The sequence below is a fragment of the Miniopterus natalensis genome, chromosome 2, assembly GCF_054644295.1.
Source record: "Miniopterus natalensis isolate mMinNat1 chromosome 2, mMinNat1.hap1, whole genome shotgun sequence".
Classification (NCBI taxonomy): domain Eukaryota; kingdom Metazoa; phylum Chordata; class Mammalia; order Chiroptera; family Miniopteridae; genus Miniopterus; species Miniopterus natalensis.
In genome coordinates this window covers 70,273,362-70,288,029 of record NC_142082.1, presented here as the reverse complement: position 1 = coordinate 70,288,029, position 14,668 = coordinate 70,273,362, and the positions used below count along the sequence as shown (strand labels likewise).

The following is a 14,668-nucleotide window of genomic DNA, read 5'->3' as shown; positions in this document are numbered from 1 at the left end:
TCAGGTTTGGATATGTTAAGTTTGAGAAGACTATCAGCCATTTGAATGGAGTTGTCAAGTTGGATAGAGGAATCTGTAGTTTAGGAGCAAGACCTGGAGATAGAAATTTGAGAACATTAAAATACTTAGAGCATTGTATATGTCCAAGAAATACTTCCTAAAATGATTGTAAATCCAAAATACTTTTAAGTTTTAAAGTTTCTTTGTACCAGTGATACAGTTTTAAATATGGAAGAAAAGCAGCAAAGCAGTTTAACTATAGTTAACATAACATGTATCCTTTGTGATGATAATAAAATAGTTCAGAGAAGTCATTAATTTTTCCATCTGTGCAGTATTATGAAACATGAGTAATAGGAGCTGTAGCGTATTTTTATTTGAGTATTCCTTTTTACTGAAACCTTTACCGGCTTGCTTCTAATTAGGGAAATTCATTGACAGGAGGCTTTTAAGGCCCAAAAGGAACAAGACCAAAAGTTGAAGGAAAGGGCCACATTTGGATAATTAGTTCTAATCTAATGGAGTTTTTCTTTATTCTCTCCTTCTCTGTCTGCCTGTCTCTAACTTTATTCATACTCTATTAACAGAGTAAGATGTTCAGGTGTAAACACTGGACTAATCCAGAAGCTGTTCTCTCTCAACAAATGCAGAGCTGTGGGCTTAATCCCCAAACAGGGGTGCCAAAAACAGCCTAACCAACCTATTCATAGATTTCAGACTATTCAGGAAAGTTAGAAAGGGGCCTTGCTTTGTATAACTTAGACTTACACAGACTTGTGAATGGTCTGGATTGTGTAGAAGAGAAAAAGAATGATTTATCATTGAACCAATATTTAGTTGAACTTCCAAATGTTTTCATTCAGCAAATATTTATTGAACAACTGTTTGTGGGTCAGGCATACTATCAGGCTGAAATAAATGGCCAATGAGGTATGTAAACAAGTAATAGAAAAAGTACAGTATTCTTCACCAGATATTCCAGCAGGGTAGGCAGGAGGAGTTATGAATGAAATCAATTCACCTTTAGGTCCCCCAAACTTATCAGAGTGCTTTGCACATTGCAGCAGTGCATAAATGTATGTATGAATGGTTAAACAATGTGATTCGTGCTTCTCTGTTAGATCATTTACAAAATACTGTGGGAGCATAAAGAAGGAAGAGGCCAGTTCTTTCTTTTAATGATGGAGGGCAGAAAGACTTTGTACTCACTGGGTGGGGAAGGCTAGAAAATGTGGAGTGAGAACTAATAAATTCAGCAAAGCTGGATTGTGGGGTCTGTGTTAGGAGGTAGAATGGCTACAGGTGAGGCTTTAATTAAGTAGACCAAAGTCAAGATGCAAAAATATCTTGTATTGAAATTTATTCTGGGGGGTCTGGTTAGGCCATTGAAGGTCTTTAAAAAAAAAAGGAATATTAAGAGGTAGAGTGTATGAGAAATTTCTTTAAAGAAGACATCATTCTTGAATTCAGAAATCAAATGTTGATAGAATTTTTAAAGTCATAAACATATACATTGGAACGAGCATGGATAATAAGTCATTTATAGTAAAGCCTGCTTTGTCCCTTTCAGATAACATATACGATCCTTAGTGTAGGTGTAAAATCTGTACTAGGTAATCAAACTTACACTAAGGTACTCAAAATATGCAGGATAGCATTGGTTTGTTTTTGAAAGAGAAAAAATGTATTTTTGCGTTATGAAATTATTGCAAACTTTACTTTTTCTTAAAGATTCTGGCATTTGATTTTTTAAAAACTTATTTCAAAAGGATTTTAGACTTACAGAAGAATTACATAAATACTACAGAAAGTCCCTGTATATTCTTCATCCAGTTCCCACTAATGTTAACATCTTACATAATCCCAGTTCAGTGATCAAAACTAAGAAATTAACATTGGTACAACACTATTAACTTTATTAGGATTTTCAGTTTTTCTACTAATGTCCCTCTTCTGTTACAGATCCATCCAGGATATACTACATTGCATTTAGGTGTCATGTCTTCTTAATCCTCTCAAAATCTGTGATGGTTCCTTGTCTTTTTTACCTTGACACTTTGAAGAGTACTGGGCAGGTATTTTGTTGAATGTCCCTCAATATGATTTTGTCTGTTTTTCTTGTGACTATGGACTGGAGTAATTAATGGGTTTTGGGGGTATTGAAATTTTTAAAAATTGTTTTATTTTTAAAACGATCATAAAATAAAATTGACTCTTTTGGGGGCGGGGGTATATAGTTCTGTGAATATTAGCACTTGTAAATTTGTGTAGCCACCACCATAATCAGAATATAGAACACAGAATTCCGTCACATCTCAAAAGTCCCTCATGTTTTCCCTTTGTAGTTACATCCTTCCCCTAGTTCATATCCCTGTGAGCCCTGATCCGTACAGTTTTGTCTTTTCAAGAATGTCTTACACATGGAATCATGTAGTATGTAACCTTTTGACACTGGCACCTTTCGCTCAGCGTAATGCTTCTGAGAGTCATCCAATTTGTGTTTATCAACAGTTTATCCCGTTTTATTGTTGAGTCTGGATGTACTGACACTATGTTTGTTTACTTCCCCTTTTTTGATAAGTTTTGAGAACACATAATGTTGGCACTATAATCAATTTAAAGTGAATATTTTTGTGTGAAATAGGGATTTATCATTATTCCTTTTACAGAAGTTAAAACAGAGGCTTAGAGTTCTAGGTCATACAACTGGGTAACAGTGGACTTGGGACTCAAACCTGGGTAACCCACTCTAAAGCCAATTGGACTTTTAACCATTGGACTATGTGGCTAGTTGCTAGTGTTGTCCCTGTTTGGATCAGCAGTGTAATTAAAAGAAACTGAAGTTTTTGTTTCTTTAACATATCCTAAAATTTTCCTAGTTTTTTGTTTATATTTGGTTCTTTTTATTAAAAAGCAAAAATAATAGCAAAGTATTTTTTTTTTATGTTGCTGGGTTTTAGTCTTCAGGGCTAAGCATTCTGTGATTCAGGCCTAAAGCAAAAAACTCAAGCCAAGTAAATTATCAGTGCACCTTCAATTACAAATTAACCAGAATATATCCACTGATAAGAGTTAAAGCTGTAATACTAAGCTTTTTCTTAATGTCCTTGAAAACGGATTTTAATTTATTTTATAGATAAATAATAAATATCAAATATAGATATAGACAGCCTGAATTAGTCTAGTTTATTATTGTTTGTGTGTGTGTTTTAAATACAGTACTTGTACTATGTTTCACAAGTCCAGGTAATGTTGTTGTTGTTTTTTTAATTGATTTTTAGAGAGAGAGAGGAATGGAAGAGAGAGAAATGTCAATTTGCTGTTCTACTTATTTATACATTCACTAGTTGATTCTTGTATGTGCCCTGACCAGCCTTCAACCCTGAAACCTTGACTTATTGGGACAATGCTCTAACCAACTGAGCTGCCTGGCCAGAGCTGAATCAGGCTAGTTTAAAATAAGAGGCTTGCTTTCTATTACATTTTCTTAAATTTTAGTCATAGCAAAAGATGTCTTTTAAGAGCATAGAGTTTTGATGTATCTAAGGAACTTTTCTGGGCTTGTAATAAAGGACCATTTGCTTAAATATCTTACTGCCATAAGATAAAAAAAGATTTCTAGAATATTAGTTTTAGATTTGGGGGTGGGTGGGTAGATAGTTGTGTGTTGTTTTTGTTTTTACCTTTTATTCGTAAAGTATAACTGAATTTTGGAAGCTTTTATAAAATTTCAACTTACTCTTTTGAGTATGTAGTAATTTTATGTATTACTCTCGATAAACAATATAAAAATTTGATGAGGAGACATCTTTTTAAAACATAGCCTTAGTGTGATTTTTGTTTTCAGTTCTTCAGATACTTTTCAGAGGTCTTGCTTAGAGAGACTATAGAATCATAAAAGTCAGAACTGAAATGGATCTTCAAAATTACTAGATCTCTAGACTCTACCAACATTTTACAAAAATGGAAATTGAAATCCCATGGTAGTTTGAAGTAATTTGTCTACAGTCACAATTGATTGTAGAAGCTGCATAATATAGTTCCACCCTCAGGTAGGTTACCAGTTTATCAATTTAGACACAAACTTGTGCATAATTAACTGCAGTACAAAATGGAATGTTCTGAGCAGTAGAAAAGGGGAACCTCTTTTCTTAAACAGCAATCACCCCTCAACCCCCCCACTCAAATCTTTTCTTGACCTCTTCACAACAAAATTACTTTCTATCTTAATTTCTTACCTCTCATTCTTTCTTTTAACTCATCAGATGCTTTGTTTGTTTGTGTTTTGTCTTTTTTATATTTACCATACCATGAAGAACTCTCCTTTCAAAATCAGTGATGATGTCCATGTTGCTAAATTCAACTGTCATTTTCCCCCCCAGACCTCATTTTACTTGTCATCATTTGGCACAGGTCTTCATTCCCTCCTCTTGGAAACACTTTTTACTCAAATTCCAGGATAATATCATATTCGCCATGTTTTCCTGCTGCATTTTTGGGTACTGCCTACTTTGATTGTTCTACCTCATCTCCCCCACCTCTAAATATTGGAGTGTCCCAAAAGTCTATTATTGTTACCTTTTAAATCTGTAGCTTTTATATATATACATATATATATATATATATTATATATAAATGTTAGTGACTCCCAAATTTATATATCTAGCCCAGACCTCTGCTCTGGGTTCAGGACTTTGTCTTCAACTCCAACTGGACAATATATCCAATTTGACATCTCCACTTGGATAGCTAATGAGCATCTCAAACTTAATGTGTTCAACACTGATCTCCTGATACTTCCCTACCCTAAGTGATTGCCATCCGTAGTCTTTCCTATCTCAGTTTTCGCAACTGCAGTCTTCCAGTTGCCAAAAATGGAGTTTTGAAGCCTTTTTTCCCTGCACAACCCACTTTTCATCTATTTAAAAATCTTCTTGGCTATTCCTCAAAAAAGAAAAACATGTCCATAATTTATGCCTTCCTCTTTTGCTTCCTCTTTTGCCTGTGTTATTATTATCTTTTTTGGGGGTTATTGCATTAGCTTCTCTTTGCTCCCATCCTTACCCCTCTGCTTTCTGTTTTCAACACAGCAGTTAAATCTTATGACTTATGTACTCAAAACTCTCCAGTTAAAATCTCTAAAGAGTGAGGCTGTTAGTTTCAGTACTTTTCTCTTCCTGTTACTCTCTTCCTTATTTTCTCTTCTTGAACCACATTTGCCTCAAATATCATATTAGGCAAGCTCCCTTTTAAAAGTCTTTGCACAGGCTTGCTTTTTTTTTTTTTAATCCTCACCTGAGGATATTTTTTCCATTGCTTTTCAAAGAGAGTAGAAGGGAGGGAGAGAAAAAGAGAGGGACATTGATGTGAGAGAGAGACATTGATTGGTTGCCTCCCACACGAGCCACAATCAGGCCCAGGGATCGAGCCTGCGACCGAGGTACGTGCCCTTGACTGCAATTGAACCCGCGATCCTTCAGTCTACAGGCCAATGCTCTAACCACTGAGCAAAACCGGCTAGGGTTGCACAGGCTTTATTCTGCCTGGAATGTTCTTTCTTAGATATAGCTACACAACCAGAGGTCTTTACTCAAAAGTGACCTGGCAAAAGTAAGTCCAACCGAGCTGGTTTATCTAAAAGGTCATACATATTCTCTTTGCTGTTTTATTTTTTCCTTCTTCGTCCCTATCACTAACATATTTTATTTTTGTCTTCTCTTTTACTTATAATTAACATTCTATATATTTAGTTTATAATGCTTGTCTCCCTCCTTTGTTAAAACATAGGCTCCATTATGGGTAGGGATCGTTTATCAATGTGTTTCTTTTGTTCACTGCTGAATAGCAAGGGCCTAGAATAGTGCCTGGCACATAGTAGGTGCTCAGTAAATATTTAAATGAATGAGTATCTAGGATTATCTCAGATCAGTATTAACTTGACATTGATCAAGGCACGTCTCTCTCTATAGAACTCCTTTCCCTATAAGTGGGGCTGTTGAGGGAAGCCTTCATGCAGAAAACACATTTGACTTGAGACTATAAAGGAAGGATCAGTAGGCAGAGAGAAGGGATGGGTTAGGAAATAAGCTAAGTACTTTCCAAATCTAGGGAAGGCTAACAAATAGAAATGGAGCAATCCAGAAGGTTTCAAAAGCCTGGAGTGTCTGTGTGTGAGTGTGAGTGAGTAGGGGTGGGAAGAGAGGAGGGGGGAGAGAGCGAGAGTCAGAGAACAGTGGGGAGAGGTGAGGAGTGGGGAAGATAGAGGCTGGAAAATGGTTAAATTGAGGTCAGATTATGAAAGTCTTAGAAACTATGATAGATACTCTAGCTTTTTATTTTGCTTCTAGGGAATTGGTTTTTCAGCCACGAGTGATAATCACATCACTCAAGAGTTCTTTAGGAAACTTTCTCTGATAGCAGAGTGAAAGGTAAATTGAAAGTAGGCAGTTGGTGGTAGGGAAAGGGACAATTAGGATGCTGTGTCATTATATTTCTGTATGATGCTTTTCCCTGAAGAATAGCAAAGGAGGAGCTTAGAATTTCCTTTCCATAACATGTACAGATTATTGAATAGTAAGGTGACAAGTGTTCTTTTGAGTGATTGCTATGTCAGGAGCACAACCTACATTAGGTACTAGGATTAGGGAGCAACAGAACAGTGGTTCTTAAAAGCCTGGGCTCTTCCCACACTACTGAATCTGTTTCTAGGAGTAGGCATGTATCTTCAAAAAAACCTTCTCCAGACAATTCAGAGGTGCAGCCTCAGATACCATGTTGTCTTTAATATGAAATTTAAAATTTAACTGCAAGATAAAAGATCATGCCTGTATGAAACAATTTGAGATTGAAGTCAGCATATTACCTAGGAGCATCATAGAGAATATAATTGTACAGTCGATTCTTGGTTATTTTTCACAGGAAAGGAAAGAATAACACCCAAAATAACATGACAATAGAATCTTATTACACAGTTAATTACAGGAATCCAGCTATGTCAAATCATGGGCCAAATCATATTTTAAAAAATATTTCACTGTGGGAGGAAACGATGGCGGCATAGGTAGCAGCTGTACCCGCCACATCAAAATTACAACTAACATACAGAACAACCATCGCTCAGAACCTCTTGAAATCTAGCTGAACAGAAGCCCTACAACCAGGGAACTGAAAAAGCATCGGAACCGGTAGGAGGGGCGGAGACGTGGGTGGATCGGGGCTAGATCGCAGAGACTTGGCCACAGGCCCACACCTGGTGCCATGGTTTAAACCCGTGAGGGAGGGATATCTCGGCAGGGAAGGTTTCCCAGAGTGAGGGGTCCCAGCCCCACAGCAGGCCCCCAGCCCAGGGTTCCAGGGCCGGGAAGAGAAATCCCCCAACTTCAGGATGTGAAAACCAGCGGGGACTGTGGATGATGGTCATGGATGGTGCGGGAGTCCCAGGCAGCTCCTCTTAAAGGGACCACACACGGACTCAGATGTGCTCCCTCTGAGCCCCAGCGCTGGGCAGCAGCTTCAAAGGAACCTGGAACACTTGGGGAGGAACTAACCTGCCTGAAACTGGGGCGAGAGGTAGAGGGGCAGCTTTCTCCCAGGCAGAAGAGCTGGCAGAGGCCATTGCTCTTTTTGGTGAGCCCTTTTCCCACACAGCTGGCAGACAGGTGACATATTTGAATCAACAGCACCTGACTCACACCTTTGACCCCGCCCCTCCCCACCTACAAGCTCATCTAGGCCATTTCCAGTGGCTTTTCTATGCAAGTTGCCTCTGGAGCCTTATGCTTAGGACTTTTCTAAAATCTCTCAATCAAGCAGCCTCGTGCCCCATACGACTTGATAATTGGCCCCAGGACTGGCAATAATGGCAGCCTGCATTGGTTCATAGCTTGGCCTCTCCTGGACACCTTCAAGCCCAGCTCAAGTAGCAGCCAACTGTGGTTGGTGTGTAGCTCAGGCTGGATGGCACTGGCAGAGGCTGACTTTGCACCTCCCGGGAGGCCCCAGAGACAGTGCACCTGGTGATCAGACTCGACCACGCTGGATTACAACCCTACCACATCCACGAGTGACACACTAAAGGGGTGCACTTGGTGAACACCAAAGCTCCACTGAAGTAAATTCTGCTCCATAGAGGTGTCTCCAGCAGAGCAGCTCTTTGGCTGTAGTTGCAGCTGGTCCTCACAGCCGATTGGCCTGGGGGGGTCAGTTCCTCCCAGTGACACCAATAGCAACCAAGGCTCAACTACAACAGGACAGTGCACACAGCCCACATAGGGGAGCACCTAGAAGGCCCAGCTCAGGTAATTGGGGATACTGAGCCACTGGACCCTACAGGACACCTACTACACAAAGCCACTCTATAAATTCCAGGAGACATAGCAGCTCTACCTAATACATAGAAACAAACACCTGGAAGCAGCCAAAATGGGGAGGCAAAGAAACATGTCACAATGGAAAGAACAGAAGAAATCTCTAGAAGAGGAACTAAATGAAATATAAGGATGCTCAACCATGTTAGTAAGAGTATTATGAAAATAACTGAGAAAATCAGTGATATAATAAAAGTACCAATTTGAAATGAAGGTTACATGAACTGAAATGAAGAATAATTTACAGGGAATCAACAGTAGAGGATGCTGAGAATCAAATCACCAATTTGGAACATGGGGAAACAAAAAACACCCTACCAGAAGAGCAAAAAGAAAAAAGAATCCAGAAATATGAAGATAGTATAAAGAGCCTCTGGGACAACTTCAAGAGGCCCAACATTCATATTATTGGGGTGCCAGAAGGAGAAGAAAAGAGACCAAGAAATTGAAAACCTATTTGAAAAACGAATTATAGAAAAATTCCCCTACCTGGGGAAAGAAATAGACTTACAATTCCAGGAAGCACAAACAAGAGGAACCGAAAGAGGCCCACTGCAAGACACATCATAATTAAAATGCTGATGGTTAAAGACAGAGAATCTTAAAAGCAGCAGGAGAAAAGCAGTTAGTTACCTACAAGGGAGCGCCCATACGACTGTCAGCTGATTTCTCAACAGAAACTTTGCAGGCCAGAAGGGAGTGGCAAGAAATATTCAAAGTGATAAAAAACATGGAACTATAACCAAGATTGCTCTACCCAGCAAAGATCATTTAGAACTGAAGGTCAGATAAAGAGCTTCACAGATAAGAAAAAGCTAAAGGAGTTCACCACCAGACCACAGGAAATGTTGACGGGTCTTTTTAAAGAAGAAGCTAATGAACAAAAGAATCTGGCGAACTAAATAGATCCAGAGACTTTGACTCTGGCAACAGACAGTCATATTTCAGAGGAAAGAGGGAAGGGGGGTGGAGGGTGGGAAGAGATTAACCAAAGAAGTTATATGCATATATGCATAACCCATGGACACAGTCAATAACGGGGTGAAGGCCTGGAGGGGGGTGGGAGCGAGGTGGAGGAGGTCAATTGGGGGGGCGTGGAACGGGACACCTGGAATACTTTCAACAATAAAGATAAATTTTAAAATATTTATTTCATTGTGTAGTAAAGTCCTGTTATGCTACAATTTACCCTCAGTGAACCATTTTAGAAAAGTTATTCATTCACGTCTTTGAGTTTCTGCTATGTGTTGGTCCCTTAGTGATGAAAATACAGTAGTGAGCAAAACCAGGCAGAGACATGGCACGGCCCCTTTTGCCTTTGGTATGCTTCTTAAAACACACAGACACTTCTCCAGGAGGATTTTCTTGTGGATGGGTCCTAATAATCTGCAGAAGCAGGAAGGAGGCCTTGGTTTAATTAACTATATTTTAAGTTAAGCTCATATTTGGAAATGCTACACATTGTTCAGAACCTGGGATTATGCTTTGAGAGGTATTAATATCAACAAAATTAGTTCTGTGCCACTGAAAGATTTATAACAGTAAATCTCAGTTGTTTAAATTTTATTTTTATTTTTAAATAATGGAGAATATAAATTGGGTCATTTATCATTTTAATGGTTTAATCTTTTCTTTCATGTCTGGTGGTGATAGCATGTTATCTCCTGACCTAAGGGCCAGATTCAAACCAAGCCTTTTTTTAAGCCCAGGTTTCCTAAACATGAAAATTAGACCGTTTTATATTTTCACTTACTAAAAGTTTTCAAATTTGAGTTGAAGGATAAGAAGTAACAATAAAAGGGAAGAAGTGAGTCCTTGCTGACACGATAAATTCTTTTTATAAGTTCTGTTTTAAAGAGTGTCTTAACTTCAGTTGGCATTTAGTAAATTCATTCAATTAACCTAATCTTTCTCAGCTAATTCAAATACAAATGTTGAAAATGCCCTTGGGCAGCCATGACAGCTTTGTATATAAGGTATATAATGATTTTATATATATCAAATTTTAGAAATAAACATACCCACAGTATGTATAGTATATGTCCATCACAAGTCTAAGTTGCCACATTTACATGATAGTTGGGAGATTTAAAGTTTGTGATCCTGTAGTATTTGATACTAGTTGCTTCTACTATGAAGTATAATAATAAATGTTTATGAAGTACTTACTAAATGCCCAGTACTATATTAAGCACTTTGTACACATGAACTGTTTTTTTTTTAAAAAAGGTCAGGTTTATTGAGATACAGTTTATATATAGTAGAATTTGCCCTATCTAGGTATACAGTTCTATGATTATTGACAACATAAATAGATCATATAACTCAACTGATGGTCATTGGTGCCAATTCAGTGCCAACAGGAGTCCCCAATTTAGGGTGCAGTGAAAAAGGAAACTTTATTCAGTGTAAAACAGCTCAATTGTGATACAACAGAGCTGTGAAAACAGCATGGGTGTAAGATGGCCCTGGGGCCAGGTGGTCCTGAGACCAGGTTCCTCTCTAGCTAGACAGCTCTGCTCCTCAGTGGTCTTCTCCGCTTGATGCTAATCTGCTCCACTCCACTGTAGTCTGCTTCTTTTCTGCCAATCTGCTCTGATCTGTGCTGGTCTGTTCTGCTCCAGTGAGACATATTTGGTATTTCAGCTCAGCCAGGTAAACCCAGTCTTCAGGCTTCAGTGGAAAGGAAAAGTGTACTCTCAGAATCAGTGGGGTGCTGCCTTATATAGACAGAAGTGGTGCTCCTGGCCCCTGATTGGTCTGTCCTCATGCAAATAAGGACTCCAAATCCTTACATTTTGGTCCAAAAGGAGCTTTCGTGATTGGTCAGATGGGGCTCCTTTGATTGGTCGGTGAAGATTTGATGGAGAGGATATAGCTGCAGCTCCAGATGGATGGGGAAAGCCTCAGTGCTATTGGTTGAAATAGGATTCAACCAATCCTATTGAATAAGGGCTGGTTCAGATGGCCCAAACAGTGCAGGCAGGTAGTTCAGTGCAGGCTTCTCCCTGAAGTGCAGTTTACATGAGAGGCCCCTGTGTAGAAATGGCTGCTGGGCTCAGTCTTTTTTAAAAATTTGAGCTGAGTTAGCTACCAGGAGCCCTTATTAGTAGGTATCTTCTTTCTCAGAGTGCACATAACCAATACCACAATCATCATAAAAAGAATATTACTATCATCCCTAACAGTTCCCTTGTTCTCCTTTGTTCTCCCTTCCCTCACTCCCAACCTGTGGCAACCACTGATATGGTTTCTTACTTTTTTTGGTGTGTGTTTTTTCCCCCCTGTGGGTTGATTAATTTGGGCTGTGAATAGAACCAAGATCTAGTTCCTGTGGGTGGTAAAATAATGCTAATCGGGATGCCCCTGGTAAAAGGGGCAATATAACTCTGCAACTCTGGAATCATCTCTAATTTAATAGCGACTCTGGAATCATCTCCTTAGGAAAAGCTAAAATAATTGTTTCTGTTGAGGAGGGATAATTATTTTTACTTTGGCTCTTTAACTTCACTTCTATATATGTGTGACCAGAAATACTACTTTTAAATTACAGTCCAAATATGTGCCATTATCAAATAACGAGTTTTATACAAATGGATTTTCTCAGTAGCAGAAGCTTATCCTTTTATGTATCCATATTTCATAAAAAATTTCACACACTTGATCTTACTCACTTTGTCTTTAAAAACCTTTATTGTAATAATGCTCACTTCGAGACACTTAACTGTATGGTGATATACTTAAGGAGAATATAAAATGTATTGGCCTTATAGGCTAGCTTCAGATCCCAGTACTTTTTACATTATATTTATTTGTAGTTTTATAGTTTTTAATTTTTATTCTCTCATTACCAGCTTTGCCACTTGTTTGTTTTGACATCATCCATTCTCTATTGCCTCTTTCACTCCTTATAATTTCTAATTAGCTGAATGATAATCAAATTACTAGGCTTATATGGATGTCATCTGAAATAAGTTTCAGCTCTGGGAGACGACTTGGGCTTTCCAGTGAACGTTTCCTGTGACTGCTCAGAGGGCCTTTTTCTTGGTGTTGGGGTACTGAATAGTCACTCTGGATAAATGAGCTAAATTAAACTAAATATGACATTTGACAATAGAAAAAGTGATGTGTTTTTCTTTTTAACATAATTTTTATTAATAATTTGTTTAACCACAGGGATTATTTTAATAGAAAGATAAGCAAATCAGGCAGTGTTCAGTGGAATGGAATAAATAGGTACTTAATGGGCAACAAGACTGTTCATTGTCGTCATGTTTTGTAGCAGTTTGTAAAGTTTCTAAGTCAGTGAAAGCTTGTCCTCTCAGCTGTGCCTCTAGTAAGGCAGAATAATCACTTCCAACTAATTAACTAAAGGGAGAACACCTTGCCAAAGCCCATTTACTTTTTGTAAAATATTAGGATGAAGGCTAGCTAGTGACTTGCATTTCATCATTTAAAGTGCTTTTGGAGAGCATTAGCTTTCAAGCCATTTTGATAAATTTAAGCTCTTAGAATAAATTAATATTCACTCAGGGGACAGGGTAAGTAATTGTAGTAATGTTTCAGCTGCTTGGGCACCTTGTCAGATGTACAGTAGCTTGGAGAGCAAAACTTCACTGCTCACACCTTTGTTAGCACCCTCAGGCTAAACATGTATGATACAGTGGCCATAGCAGGGTGCTTGGCATCTGGTACGCTTTTACTTGTGGAAAATTTTGTTTGAAAGTTAAATTAAACTTTGGCTATCTCTTGGAAGTAGAGTTATGAACCACGATTGCATTGGTAATTTGTTTAAAAGAGTTTTATCAAGCTTGCAGTTCTATTTTAAATCATTTTGTTATATTGAACTTCGCTTCCTTTCTAACCCTGCGTTTGTTGTTGTTTTTTTAGTATAAACCAGATTAATTCCCACTTATTTTTCCACTGAACTTTGAATTTTCTAGTGGATATTATCTGTTTAGTAAACTTATAAATCTGCATCTGGTTTTGCAGTTTGCTAGCCTTTCCAGATTACATAGTAATATATCCCTTTCATATAAGGGTTAATGAGTAGCCAGGTTAAACTCACCAGTTCAGTGTTACATTAAAAGCCAGAAAGTTTTTCTGTCTCCCTCCATTCCCTCCCATGCTTTTTTACTTTTATTTACTTGATATAAAAAAAATAAAGTAAAATAAAATTAATTTTAAATATCAAGATTTTCTTTTTTAAAACAACATTAAGATTTTAAATTTTGCCTCTTTGCAGATTTTGGTTGTATTTTATTGTTAATTTTAAATTATGGTAATTAACATAAGCTGAGTAATGGTTTAATCAAGGTAGATCTTGCTTTTTGGCTCTACTTTGCTTCTTTTTCTATACCTCTCCCCGTTTTTACCTGTAGATTTGCATATTTGACCTAGCAGAATAATTGGGTCCACAGCAACATGGGCGTGCCTCCCTTAGAAACACTTAGTTTCATGTATGACTCATAAGCTGAAGCACAGACACCACTTCCCCAATCTACAGGAGCCATTTTAACAGCATAAAACTTGCCGGATTGCTTTTATTTTCAAGCCCAAAGGACAATATCTAAAGATAATGAGAATATTTGAAGGTAACGTTGTGTTTTGGGGTGTTTGATTCTGGCTGTTTCCTGAGCAGATAAACAGAGGGTGGTTCTTACCTGTCGAAGAACATGGCTGAGTGTGTTCTTTAACTCTGAAAAAATGTAGTCAGTCACATGCCTGATTGCATTTAAGTACCAGGGGGAAACAAAGCATTCAAATTCTGGGAAGTTTTAGACCTTCTTGGTAAAGCATTCTTTATGCTTTGTGTGATTTCCGCCCCCCCTGTATGACTTGAGAATAAAAGATTTTTCTTTCTTTTTTAGATCACAAAGCAAACTAGGTCAAATTTTAATTTTTAAAAATCTAATTGTATTTTGAGGGTAGCCAGAAGTTACAATTAAATAAACTGTACTTACTCATCTGTGATATAGGTGTTAAGAAAAAAATTCAGGAGCAATGGTTTTGTTTTGGCATTTTAGTTAAGGGGAAGTTTTGGGATAACTCAGTTATAGATGTTGCTCCTTGACTGTTCGATCCTTTTTCTTTTTTCTTAAGTTAATGAAATGATACTAAACATTTAATTTTGAAAACAAAACATAAATTTAAGAAAAATGAAAAGTGACTCAAATAAAGAGGAACAAAGACTAGAATGATTCATTTACTTAGAAAAAAATAATAAAGTTTTTAAAATTCATACTGGAAACTTGTTCTGAGTAACAGCCGCCTTAGAAGCATAACTAGCTACTAAGAAAACA

The 14,668-nt window shown here is 37.7% G+C and overlaps 1 protein-coding gene across 2 annotated transcripts in view; it reads left to right on the top strand.

Annotated features, from left to right (window-relative positions):
• Nucleotides 1–14,668, top strand: part of ELF1 (E74 like ETS transcription factor 1) — a 114,163-nt gene that overhangs the window by 14,840 nt on the left and 84,655 nt on the right. Inside the window, exon 1 of one of the 2 annotated variants that reach the window (XM_087814310.1) lies at nucleotides 13,569–13,960. The exons of the other annotated variant lie outside the window; for it this stretch is intronic. The gene's annotated coding sequence lies outside the window, so the exon portion shown is untranslated. Of the gene's footprint in view, nucleotides 1–13,568; nucleotides 13,961–14,668 lie in introns of those variants that run through there. 2 annotated transcript variants of the gene reach the window in all.